The sequence below is a fragment of the Panthera onca genome, chromosome A2, assembly GCF_046562875.1.
Source record: "Panthera onca isolate mPanOnc1 chromosome A2, mPanOnc1 haplotype 2, whole genome shotgun sequence".
NCBI lineage: Eukaryota > Metazoa > Chordata > Mammalia > Carnivora > Felidae > Panthera > Panthera onca.
The window spans coordinates 70,562,180-70,575,560 of NC_138340.1; the positions used below are offsets into that span (position 1 = coordinate 70,562,180).

The window sequence follows — 13,381 nt, forward strand, 5'->3', positions numbered from 1 at the left end:
AGCCCCACCATCACCCCAAAACATCATCACTTGGACTTCAACTAAAGCTCCAGATCCTATGAGGAGCAATAGAAGCCAGGTGTTTAAATTTCCTCGCCTAGCGCTGCTGGACTGAGTATGCTGGGGACACAAAACAAAAAGAGGGGATCTGAAGAGACGACTCCCTTCCCCGTGCGGGACCGAAGATGAAGCCACAATCTACCATTCTCAGGCTGGAGCGCCAACTTGGATGCCCTAACCCAGAGCCGCAGCGCTGGAGCGGCTGGCGCACCCCGGCGCTCTAGCCCCTGGAGGATGACGCACTGGAAGTCTCAACTGCTCTCTGCGGGGCTTGCGGGCCTGCGGGCTAGTCCCACCCACTTTCCCACTTCCGGGAGGAAAGCACACGCTTTTGGCTGAATTGTGTTTATAGCTCTGACAGGTTAGATGCTCTGTGGGCCCTAGCGTCCCGGTCTCTTTTATCCCCGGAAACGTTTGTCCCCGCAGCCTGGGCTGCTGCGTTTGTGTGCCACGTGGGTTTCGGCAAGGGGAATGCCCTTAGGTATCACCTCCCAGCGGCTTGCGCAGTCGCTGGGTCGCGACCTCCCTTCTGCTTTTGGTTGGTGCATGGGGGCCCTTGGTGGGCTCAGCGCCTTGAGATGCTACCTCACCCTGTGGTTATGAGGCCATGACGAGCTGACAGTGGCCTTGCTTTGCAGTCCCTGAGACCACATTTGTGATGGGTTGGAGTCCTTTCAAAAAGGTAGAACAGGGCACTTAGTTGGTGGTCCTAAGTTACAATACTGAGGAAGACCCTGCCTAGATGATTGTATTAAATAATTTTCTGATAGTGGTCATAGTGAATTTTGCCCCCATCACACTTGAGGTCCATACAGGGTTTTGACTATGGGAGTGATTTTAGTGCCGGGGCCGGCATTAATGTGTGTGTATGGATGTCAGTCTGTGTGTTTGTGTATGAGGGGGTGCGTTGTGTGTAATAATAAAAATCCATAAAGATTAGGTGTTGAGACGCTTCTGAGTTGTTTAGTCAATTAAGGTCTGACTCAGGTCCTGATCTCACCGTTAGTAAGTTCCAGCCCTACGTTGAGCTCTGTGCTGACAGCTCCGAGCCTGGAGCCTCTTTGAATTCTTGTGTCTCCCTCTCTCTCTGCACTTCACCTACTCATGCTGTGTCTCTCTCTGTCTCAGAAGTGAACAAATATGAAAACAATTTTTTTTTAAGGATTCTTACATATTAAAATTAAAAAAAATGTTTTTATTTATTTTTGACAGAGAGAGCGCGTGAGAACACACACACACACACACACACACACACACACACACACACACGCGTGGGGAGGGGGGTGTTGGTAGGGGAAGAGAGACAGGCAGCCTCCAGGCTCAGAGCTGTCAGAACAGAGCCCCACTCGCGATTGGAACTGGTGAAATCAGGACCTGAGCCAAGTCGGGTGCTTAACCGACTGAGCCACCCAGGCGCCCAGATTCTTATATTTTGATACTTGCTTCTTGAATCTTCACCCAACTCTTACTCATTCTTACCTGTGGGGTATTGCTCTACTTGTAAGGCATTTTATTGCTCAATTTCACCTTTGGATAGAAGTAATGACTCTCTACTTAAACTTTGCATGTATAAAACCCAAATCTGATTATGTTATTACCATCCTCAAAATCTTATTTCCCTGCCCATTGATTCAGGATAATATAAATTCCTTAGCCTGGCTTCCAGACTGTTTTCAAGGTCTTGCTCATGCTGAGTTTTTCAGTCTCATCTTTCACGGAAAACATGCCCGCACATATACATTGCTCCAGCGATGCCAACATGCAGTAATTTCATCACTTAGGGTATGAAAGTTTTATAATGGTTTATCTGCCTTTTGAAATTTATTTTTCCATTCCATCAGAATTTTTTCGAATTCCTGATATTTCTAGGCACTGTTTTAGGAGCTAGGGATATAATAGAAAAAAACAATCCTTTAAAAAAGTAACAGTTTGATTGAGATATAGTTCACATACCATAGAATTTACCCATTTAAAATATACATTGATTTTTAGTACGTTAGCAAAATGGTGCAACCATCACTGCAATCAATTTTAAAGTATTTTCATCACCCCCAAAAGAAGTTCTGTACCTGTTAGGAGTGTTTGGATTTTTACTCCTACCCCACCCACTCCTAGCCCTATGCAATTACATCTACTGCCTATATATATGCCTATTCTGGGTAGTTCATAAAATGATATTCTGCAATATGTGGTCTTTTTTGGTTGTTGTCTTTCACCAAATGTTCATGTTCATCCATGTTGTAGCTTGTTTCGGTACTTCATTCCTTTTTATTGCTAGATAGTATCTTACTATATGAATATACCATCATTTGTTTATCCATTGGCCAATGGTAGACATTTGAGTTTGAGCTGTTATGAATAATGGGGGTGTGAAAATTCATGTACAAGTTTTTGTGCGAACATCATGTTTTCATTTCTCTTGGGTATATACTTAAGATTAGAATTGCTGGGCCATATGGTAACTCTACATTTCACATTTTGAGGAACGGCCAAACTGTTTTCTAAAGCAGCTGCAGTTCCCATCAGCAGTATATGAAAGTTCTGATTTCTTCATATCCTTGCCAACACTTGTCATTATTGTTTTTTTTTTTTTTGATTCTAGCCATCCTAGTAGCTGTAAACTGTATCTCATTGTTTTGATTTTCATTTCTCTGATGGCTAATGATGTTGAGCATCTTCTCATGTGATATCAGCCATTTGTATATCTTTGGAGAAATGTCTATTCATATCCTCTGCCCATTTTAAAAATTAGGTTGTCTTTTCATCATGGAATTGTACCTATATACTCTAACTACAAGTCCTTTGCCAGAAAAAATGAGGTTAATTTTTACTCAGGTAAAAATCAGGTCTGTGCGGGTAATTCAGAGAGTGAGTTGATGACAACTTTTATGTGTGGAAGACCAGTCCTAGGAAACCATGCTGTGAAGAACCTGTGAACAGCATTTTAAGAGTTGAAAAATGAAGCAGGGGGAAACAGTTTTTATAATTTGTCCATTCCCTATTGAGTTTCACCTTTTCCTTATTGATTGGTAGGAGTTCTTTGTGTAGAGCTATTAATCCATTGACTGTTGGATATGTGGCAGATATTTTCAGTCTATTTGCCTGTTAACTTCGTTTTGTATCTTTTACTATACTAATGGTTTGCATTTTTGTGTTGTCGAGACTGCCAGTCTTTTCCTATAAAAGGCTTCCAGGTGGAAGTTGGGGATACTGTTCTTAAATTATAGGAGTTACAGAAACTGACACTGGTTAGCATTAGTATCTGAGTCCCAGGTACTATATTTAACTTTATAGCTTTCATTGTTTCAGACACTGATGCCTCCTTATCTCTCTGCCTTGAAACAATACTATAATCTTCTTTAGCTTTGTTGGTTCATTTAATTTTCTATTTGAAACAGATTCCTAGATGTTATTCCCTTATTCTCTTATTCATGTTTAATATACTGCATTAGATTTTGGAGAACTATATTGGACAGTTGGTCAAATAGTAGGTACTTACCTCATACCAGCAGGAGTTTATTTGAAGATTTTGTGTGTGCAGGGCTTGAATGTAACTATACTGTATTCTATATATTGATTGGGACATCCTGGAGATAGTTTTAAAAAGTCCTACTAAAATTATTTTCATATTTTTCTCACTTCGTTGGATTAAAGGTAGTGGGAATATGAATATTTCTAGGATCTCTGAACATTTTGAGAAACTGAGGAAAGCTATATAACATAGCTTCCTAGAAAAAATTGCATCTCTATTTTACATACAGTGTCCAAAGCTTCATTATCACCCTTTGGCCTGATTTGTTAGGAGGACTCTATATTTCTTGATCCAGTGTTTCTTTTTTGGTTGTTTGTTTTAATTGTGGCAAAATATACATAACATGAAATCTAGCATTCTAACCATTTTTACGTGTACAATTCAGTGACATTAAGTACATTTATGTTATTGTGCACTATCCCCACCATCCTCTCCAGAACTTTCATCTTCCAAACTTAAGCTCTGTACTCATTAAAGTAATAATTCTCTAGTGCCCCTCTCTCCAGTTGCTGGCAGCCACTATTCTGTTTTTTGTCTCTGAGTTTGGCTATTCCAAGTACCTCATATAAGTGGAATCATACAGTATTTGTCCTTTTGTGTCTGGTTTATTTTACATAACATAACGTCTTTAAGGTTCATTCATGTTATAGTATATTGCAGAGTTTCCTTCCTTTTTAAAAGCATATTCCATTGTATGTATGTATCACTTTGTTTATCCACTTCAAATTATAGTTGATAGATATTTGGGTTGTCTCCATCTTTTGGCTTTTGTGAATAGTGCTGTTATGAACGTTGGTATACAGATATCTGTATTCTTTTGAGTGTGAACCCAGAAGTAGAATTGCAGGATTACAGGGTAATTCTCTCTTTAATTTTTTGAGGAATTGCACATATGCTTCAGTGATTTTTGTCATTCACATAAAATATGAAATTTAAAAGAACTATGTAATTTAGGCGTGTATTATCACATTTACCTTTCTATAAATGTAAATTCAAGGAGCCATCTCGTAATTGAAGGGATATAGAAGTTTTTGTCTTAAGACATGTGGATCTTGGAGTTTATTAAAATTATTAGATTTTGGATTAAATGAATGTTTTACCTGGACAGTGTCCCAAATCCTAAACATCTTTGTCATCCATGCTCTGTTTTTGTTGTTGTTGTTGTTGTTTGTTTCTTTTTTCCTCAATTCTATGTTTTTAATCTTTGGGGGCAAGTTACCCATGATGGCATACTCTAAAATGGAGGTGATTTTGCATACTTGCATAGTTCCAAAGGTCTGGATTACTCTATTATTCTGCTCTTCTAGGTGAATATTTTGGCAATTACTCTGGTATGCTGTGACTACTGCTGCTTCTGATAGGTGAGATTTCCCTCCCCCACTGCAAAAATATCCATGATATTTATTAGTGAAGAATGTAGGTTGCTGTTTACTGTGGGGTATGGGCTGTAACAGTGAGGAGGGTATATTAAACAGCAGTTTGTGAAAGATGTTGCAGTTGGAGGGCAAAGGGGTTAAGGAGGGTCAGCCAGGCAGCAAGCAATTTCAATTTTCTAAGGTTTTGTTGAACTATACTATTGCCTTTTTTTCTACATTTGCCCATTGGTCTCAGGGAGGTCACAGTTGTTCAGAATGGTCCCAATACCCACAAAAATTTGCAGTTCAAACATCAGGGGAATAGTTGAAAAAATAATGGTACAGTAATAAATATCATTTATTTCATTCTTTTGCATGTAGCTGTCCAGTTTTCCCAGTACCAGTTTTCTCTGTTCTTGCCTCCTTTGTCATATACTAATTGACCATATAAGCATGATTTTACTTCTTCCTCTCAATTCTGTTCCATTGACCTGTGTGTCTGTTTTTGTGCAAGTAGCATACTGTTTTGGTTACTGTAGCTTTGTAATATAGTTTGAAATCTGAGATTTTGATACCTCCAGATTTATTTTTTATTAAGATTGCTTTGGCTTTTTAGGTCTTTTGTGGTTCCATACAAATTTTAGGATTATTTGTTCTAGTTCTGTGAAAAATACTATTGGTATTTTGACAGAGATTGCATTGAATCTGTAGATTGCTTTGGGTAGTATGAACATTTTAATAATATTAATTCTTCCAATCCATGACCACAGAATATATTTTCATTTATTTGTGTAATCTTCAATTTCATTCACCTGTTTCTTAGGTTCCAGAGTACAGGTGTTTCACTTCCTTTGATAAATTTATTCCTTGGCATTTTATTCTTTATGATGCATTGTAAATGGAATTTTTTCTTAATTTCTCTTTCTGCTAGTTCATTATTAGCATATAGAAATGCAACAGAATTCTGTATATTAGTTTTGTGTCATGCAATTTTACTGAATTCATTTACTCTTACAGTTTTTTTTGTTTTGTTTGTTTTTGTTTAGTCTTTAGGGTTTTCTTTATGTAGTATCATGTCAGCTGCAAATAGTGACAGTTTTACCTTTTCTTTACCAATTTAGATGCGCTTTATTTCTTTTTCTTCCCTAATTTCTGTGGTTAGGACTTCTAGTACTATGTTGCATAAAAGTGGCAGAAGCGGGCATCCTTGTCTTGCCCTTGATCTTAGAGGAAGAGCTTTTAGCTTTCATCACTGAGTATGTTATTAGCTGTATGTCTTTCATAAATGGCCTTCATTATGTTGCAGTACGTTTTGTATATTCACTTTGTTGAGAGTTTTATCATGAATGGATGTTGAATTTTGTCAGGTGTTTTTTTCTGCTTCTATTGAGATGATCATTTGATTTTTGCCTTTCATTTTCTTAATGTGATGTATCATGTTGATTTATTTGTGGATATTGGACCGTCCTTACATTCTTGGATAAATCTCCCTTGATTATGGTGAATGATCCTTTTAATGAATTGTTGAATTCAGTCTGGTAATATTTTGTTGAGGATATTTGCATCATGCATCATGCTCATCAAGGATAGAGTGTGTAGTTTTTTTGTTTTTTTCTTTCTTTCTTTCTTTTTTTTTGTATTTGTCTGGTTTTGGTATAAAGATAATGTTAACTTAAAAAATGAACTTGGAACCATTACTGTTTTAAGTTTTTGGAGTAATTTGATTTTTAAATGTTTAATAGAACTTACCAGTGAAGCCATCTGGTCCTGGACTTTTATTTGTTGGGAGTTTTTTGATTACTGATTCAATTTCATTACTAGTAATCAGTCTGTTTACATTTTCTATTTCTTCCTAATCCTATTTGGAAAAATGTATGTTTTTAGGAACTTACATATTTCTTCTAGGTTGTCCAATTTGTTGGAATATAATTGTTTGTATAATTTCCACAATCCTTTGTATTTCTGGTGTGGGTTTCTGGTGTGGGTACTTCTATTTCATTTCCGATTTTATTTTAGTCCCCTCTCTCTTTTTTTCCTTAATGAGCCGGGCTAATTTTGTTTGTCTTTTCAAAGAATCAACTTTTGGTTTCATTGTTCTTTTTTGCTGTTTTTTAAAGTCTCTACTTCATTTATTTTCAATCTCATCTTTATTTTCTTTCTTTTACTAACTTTGGGCTTTGGTTGTTCTTTTTCTATTTTCTTTACTTATGCAGTTAGATTGTTTGTTTGAAAATTTTCTTGTTTCTTGACATGGACCAGGCCTGTATTACTATAAACTTCCCTCTTAGTACTGCTTTTGTTGCATTCCAAAGATTTTGAACCATGGTGTTTCCATTTTCATTTGCCTCAGGTATTTGATTTCTTCTTTGTTTTTTTTTGAGACTCATTGGTTGTTTAGTACCATGTTTAGCCTTCACGTGTTTGTGTTTATTTCTAGGTTTGTTTTTTTTTTTGCTTGTGATTGATTTCTAGTTTTATACTGCTGTGGTTAGAAAAGATGCTTGAATTGTTTCAATCTTCTTTAATACTGAGATTTGTTTTGTGACCTAACACGTGATCCATGCTGGAAAATATTTCATATGTATTTTAAAAGAATGATGGGTCTTATTTGTTTTTTTTAAATTTTTTTAAGCTTTATTTTATTCATTTATTTATTTTTTGAGAGAGAGAGAGTGAGCGAGCATTAGTGGGGGAGGAGCAGAGAGAGGGAGACACAGAATCAGAAGCAGGCTCCAGGCTCTGAGCTGTCCGCACAGAGCCTGACGCGGGGCTCAAACCCATGAACAGTGAGATCATGACCTGAGCCAAAGTCAGATGCCCAACTGACTGAGCCACCCAGGCGCCCTGGGTCTTGTTTTTTTTATCCATTCAGTCACCCTCTGCCTTTTAATGGAAAATTTAGGCCACTTACATTTAACGTAATTTTTTTTAAAGATTTTATATTTAAGTAATCTCTACACCCAATGTGGAGCTCAAACTTAAACTCCCAAGATCAAGGTTTACATATTTTATCAACTGAGCTAGCCAGATGCCCCACATTCAAAGTAATTTTTGATAGGTATGTATTTATTGCTCTCTTGTTTTCTGGCTGTTTTGTAGTTCTTCTGTTCCTTCTCTTTTGATTTGATGAGTTTCTTTAGTGGTATGCTTCGATTCCTTTTTCATTTTCATTATCTTCTATGTATCTACTGTGTATCTACTCTAGATTTTGGCTTGGTGGTTACCATGAATCTTGTATATAAAAACTTATATTTATAATGGTCTATGTTAAGTTGATAATGAGTTTAATTGCATTCTAAAGCTCTACATTTTACTCTCTCCCTCATGTTTTATGTTTTTGATTATACATTTTATGTCTCTTTATCTTGTGTATTCTTTAATTACTGTAATTGTTATTTTTATTACTTTTGTCTTTTAACTTCCATACTGGCTTTATAAGTGATTTTTTGAAATTTTTTAATGTTTATTTATTTTAGAGAGAGAGAGAGAGAGAGAGAGAGAGAGCGCACAAGCGGGGGGAGGGGCAGAGAGAGAGGGAGACAGGGAATCTGAAGCAGGCTCCAGGCTCTGAGCTGTCAGCACAGAGCCTGATGTGGGGTTTGAACTCACAAACTGTGAGATCATGACCTGAGCCAAAGTTGGACACTTAACCAACTGAGCCACCCAGGTTCCCCATATAAGTGATTAATCTTCTACCTTTACTACATATTTACTTTTATCAGTGAGATTAATGCTTTCATGTTTTCTTTTTAAATTAATGCCCTTTCTTTTCAGCTTAAAGAAGTCTTTTAAAACCTTCTTGTAAGATTGGTTTAGTGGTGATGAACTCCTTTAGTTTTGTTTGCCTGGAAGACTTTTTATCTTTCCTTCAATTCTGAATGATGACTTTTCTGGGTAGAGTATTCTTGGTTGGAAATGTTTTTCTTTCAGCACTTTGAACATATTGTGGCACTCCTGTTGCAAAATCTGCCGATATTCTTAGGGGGGTTCCATGTTGCATAACAAATTATTTTTCTTTTCCTTCTTTTAAGATTCTCTGAGTCTTAACTTTCGACATTTTAATTATGATGTGTCTTGATGTGGATCTCTTTGGGCTTATTTTATTTGAAACTCTATTTCATGGATCTGGATGTCTCTTTCCTCAGGTTACAGAAATTTTCAGCTATTATTTCTTCAAGTAAATTTTCTACGTCTTTCACTCTGTTCTCTTTCTGCAACTCTTACAATGCACATGCTAGCCCACTTGATGTCCTAGAAGTCCCTTAAGGTATTTTTATATTTTTTCATAATTTTTTTCTATTTTGGCTCCTTTGCCCTGTTTTCAAGTTGACTGATCCTTTCTTCTGCTTCATGTAGTTTGCTGTTAAATTCCTATAGCATATTTTACAGTTTAATTATTGTATTCTTTAGTTCTGTGATTTCTTTTTGGAATTTTCCTATATTTTCTACCTCTTTTGAAATTCTCAGTGTTCATCCTTTCTTCTTCTGAGTTTGGTGAGCATTTTATGACTATTAATTTGAATTATTTATCAGATAAATTACTTATCTCTGTTTTTATTAAGTTTTATTTTCTGAAGTTTTATCTTGTTCTTTCATTTGGAGCATATTCCTGTTTCTTCCTTTTGTTTGACTACTTAACTCTCTGTGTTGGTTTCTATGCACTACATGAAACAGCTACTTCTTTCTGTCTTGAAGTATCAGCCTTGTGTAAGTGATGAACCTTATTGTTCAACCCTTGCCATAGGTCATAGTTGTCTCTCAAACCTATTTGATTGTCCAAGTAGCCTATTTTATTTTAGTAGCTCCCAGTAGTTGGGGGTGTCTCAAAGGGGAGGTCAGTCAGCACCTACATTCAGGTGATTGGAAGCCATACCCTCAACAGCTTTTAAAGTATGCAAACATATATATAGTTCTGTGGAACCACTAACATAAGCCCTGCTGGCCACCAGAGCCAGGCAGTCTGGAGGTGTCTTGTTGCCAAGAGTTACAAAAATCAAGATTCTGGATGAATGTAAAACTTCATTTTGGGAGATACTAGTGAGCTGTAGCAAGGCATAGGGAAAGTGCTAAAATGGTGGTCCTCCAGCCTGTTTCTTTTCTTTTTTTAATTTCGTTTTATTTTTTGTTTAATTTATATTTTTTTTAATTTACATCCTATCCAGCCTATTTCTTAAGAGTACTTGTGTGGCCTCCAGATGTGTGCCAAACCTGAAGCCTTTCCCAAGGCCGAAGCTCCAGAACTATCAACTAGGCCTTTCGTGAAAAGGTAGTCTTGGTAGCCTGCCAAGAAATGTTTCTTTTCTTTTTCTTAATGTTTTTTTTTTTTTAATTTTTGAGAGAGAGAGGCAGACTGCAAGTGGGGAAGGGGCAGAGAGAGAGGGAGAGATGGAATCAGAAGCAGGCTCCAGGCTTTGAACTGTCAGCACAGAGCCTGACACAGGGCTTGAACCCATGAACTGTGAGATCATGACCTGAGCCAAAGTCATACATGTAACTGACTGAGCCACTCAGGCGCCCTTACCAAGAAATGTTTCTAATTATTGTGGTCCTGTGGGACCCAGGAAATGCAAGCCCCATTGCCACCAGAGCCATTCAGTCAATGGGTATCTCCTAAGTGGCAGATGCAAAATCCAGGGACCAGACTCTTCACTAATTGTTTTTATCAAGTGTGATGGGCTAGAAAGGATAAAAACATATGCCTTTTCATATTCTTTCAGAAATTCACAAACTTCCCCACAAACTTGATTAGGAATAAAAACATTTCGTTAGTGACAACTTCCAACAGGTGGCAGTGTCGTATCATAATAGGACATGCTAATAAAGATTGTAATGCTTCTTGTCAGCTGGAAAATAATTGCTTTAAGTTTTTACTTCAGAAAAACAATTAATTAAGATTTAAGTTTTTATTTTAATTCCACTTAGTTAACATACAGTGTTATGTTAGTTTCAGGCATACACTATAATAATTTAACAGTTCTATACATCACCCTGTGCTCATCATGACAAGTGCACTCCTTAATCCCCATCACTATTTAACCCATCCCCCCCTCTCTGGTAACCATCAGATTGTTCTCTATAATTAATCGTCTGTTCCTTGCTTCATTTCTCTCTCTTATTTTTTTTCTCTTTGCTTGTTTTTTTTTCTTAAATTCCACATATGAGTGAAATCATATGGTGTTTGTCTTAATCTGACTGATTTCATTTAGCATTATACTCTCTAGCTCCATCCATGTCATTGCAAATGGCAAGGTATCATTCCTTTTTATGGCTGAATGATATTCCATTGTGTGTGTTTCTGTGTGTGTGTGTGTGTGTGTGTGTGTGTGTGTGTGTGTTCTACCTCCTCTTTATCCATTCATCAGTCAGTGAACACTTGGGTTGTTACATATCTTGGCTATTGTAAATAATGCTTCTATAAACATTCTATGCATATATCCCTTTGAATTAGTGTTCTGTATTTTTTGGGAAAATACCCAATAGTGTGATTGCTAGATCATGGGGTAGTTCTATAATTAACTTTTTGAGGAACCTCTATCCTGTTTTCCAGAGTGGCTGTACTGGTTTGCATTCCCACCAACAGAGTAAGAGGGTTTTCCTTTCTCCACATCCTTGCAAATACCTGTTGTTTCTCGTATTGTTGATTTTTTTATTCTGACAGTTTGGAGTGATATCTCATTGTAGTTTTGATTTGTATTTCCCCAATGATGATTGATGTTGAGCATCTTTTCATGTGTCTGTTGGCCATCTCTATGTCTTCTTTGGAGAAATGTCTGTTAATGTCTTCTGCCCATTTTGAAATCGGATTATTTGTTTTTTGGGTGTTGAGTTTTATGTTCTTTATAATATTTTAGATACCAGCCCTTTTTTGGATATGTCATTTGCAAATATCTTCTCCCATTCAGTAGGTTTACTTTTTACTTTTTAGTTCTGATGATTGTTTCCTTCTTTGTGCAGAAGCATTTTCTTTTGATGTAGTCCCAATAGTTTGTTTTTGCTTTTGTTTCCCTTGCCTCAGGAGACCTGTCTTGAAAGAAGTTGCTATGGCTGATGTCAAAGAAATTAATACCTGTGTTCCCTGCTAGATTTTTATGGTTTCAGGTCTTAAATTTAGATTCTTAATCCATTTTGAATGTATTTTTGTGTATGTAGGAAAGTGGTCTAGTTTCATTCTCTTGCATGCTGCTATCCAGTTTTCCGACCACCATTTGTTGAAAAGACTGTCTTTTTCCCATTGGATATTCTTTCCTGCTTGTTGAAGATTAATTGACCATATAGTTGTGGGCTTATTTCTGGATTTTCTGTTCTGTTATTGATCTATGTGGGGTGTGTGTGTGTGTGTGTGTGTGTGTGCGCCAGTACCATACTGTTTTGATTACTACAACTTTGAAATATAACTTGAAACTGAAATTGTGATGCCTCCAGCTTTGCTTTTCTTTTTCAAGATTCCTTTGCTTTGGCTATTTGGATCTTTTGTGGTTCCATACAAATTTCAGTTGTTTGTCCTAGTTCTGTGAAAAATGCTGTTGGTGTTTTGATAGAGATTGCATTAAATGGGTAGGTTGCTTTGGGTAGTATAGACATTTCAAAAATATTTGTTTTTCCAATCTGTGAGTATGGAATGTCTTTTCATTTCTTTGTGTTGTCTTGAATTTCTTTCATCAGTGTTTTATAGTTTGCAGAGTACAGGTTTTTCACCTCTTTGGTTGGGTTTATTCCTAGGTATCTTAACTATTGTGGGTGCAGTTGGAAATGAGATTGTTTTCTTAATTTCTCTTCCTGCTGCTTCATTATTGGTATATAGAAATGCAACAGATTTCTGTACATTGATTTTGTATCCTACAACTTTACTGAATTTGTCTAACAGTTCTAGCACTTTTTTGGTGGAGTTTTCTACATAAAGTAGAAATGTCTAAATAGAGGAAAAATATCATCTGCAAAGAGTGAAAGTTTTACTTCTTCCTTACTGATTTGAATTCCTTTTATTTCTTTGTCTTCCAATTGTTGTGGATAGGACTTCCAGTACTATGTTGAATAAAAGTGGTGAGAGTGGACATCTTTGTCTTGTTCCTGACTTTGGGGAAAAGCTTTCAGTTTTTCCTCATTAAGGATAATGTTAGCAAAAAATAAAATAAAAAATAAAAAGATGGTATCTGTGGGTTTTTCATATATGGCTTCTATTATGTTGATGTGTGTTCATTTTAAATCCACTTTGTTGAGAGTCTTTATCATAGATGGATGTTGTACTTTGTCAAATGCTTTTTCTGTGTCTGTTGAAATGATCATATGTTTCTTATCCTTTCTCTTACTGATGTGATATATCACATTTATTGATCTGTATATATTGAATGATTCTTGAAACCCAGGAGTAAATCCTACTTGATCATGGTGAATGATATTTTTTAATGTATTGTTGAATTTGATTTGCTAGTGTTTT

General features: G+C 36.4%; 1 protein-coding gene across 1 annotated transcript in view; it reads left to right on the top strand.

Annotated features, from left to right (window-relative positions):
* Positions 1–377: 377 nt before the first annotated feature.
* COA1 (cytochrome c oxidase assembly factor 1) overlaps positions 378–13,381 on the top strand; it is an 82,109-nt gene continuing 69,105 nt past the window's right edge. The window contains exon 1 of the mRNA XM_078442588.2: positions 378–421. The gene's annotated coding sequence lies outside the window, so the exon portion shown is untranslated. The remainder of the gene's footprint in view (positions 422–13,381) is intronic.